Source organism: Penaeus monodon, chromosome 19, assembly GCF_015228065.2.
Source record: "Penaeus monodon isolate SGIC_2016 chromosome 19, NSTDA_Pmon_1, whole genome shotgun sequence".
Lineage (NCBI taxonomy): Eukaryota > Metazoa > Arthropoda > Malacostraca > Decapoda > Penaeidae > Penaeus > Penaeus monodon.
The window spans coordinates 14,087,148-14,087,393 of NC_051404.1; positions in this window are offsets into that span (position 1 = coordinate 14,087,148).

Below are 246 nucleotides of genomic sequence, written 5' to 3' on the forward strand. Positions count from 1 at the left end.
ACTGAAGTATAATTGCTTTGTCTTATGAAATTGTTTCTGTGAATCCTATGTCTATCTTACTTCTCTTACGTTCCTGTGTCTCGTATATGGTTGTATTATAGTACTGTGTTGAAACTAGGGCTTGTACAATCTCTCTTATGAATTGCTGCTTATACGTTAGGCATTTCCCAGCAGTGTTTCTTGAGCCGGGTTTCTGAACTTTATTTTGTATATGTTTTCAGTGAATCTACTGTACGGCCGTTTGTA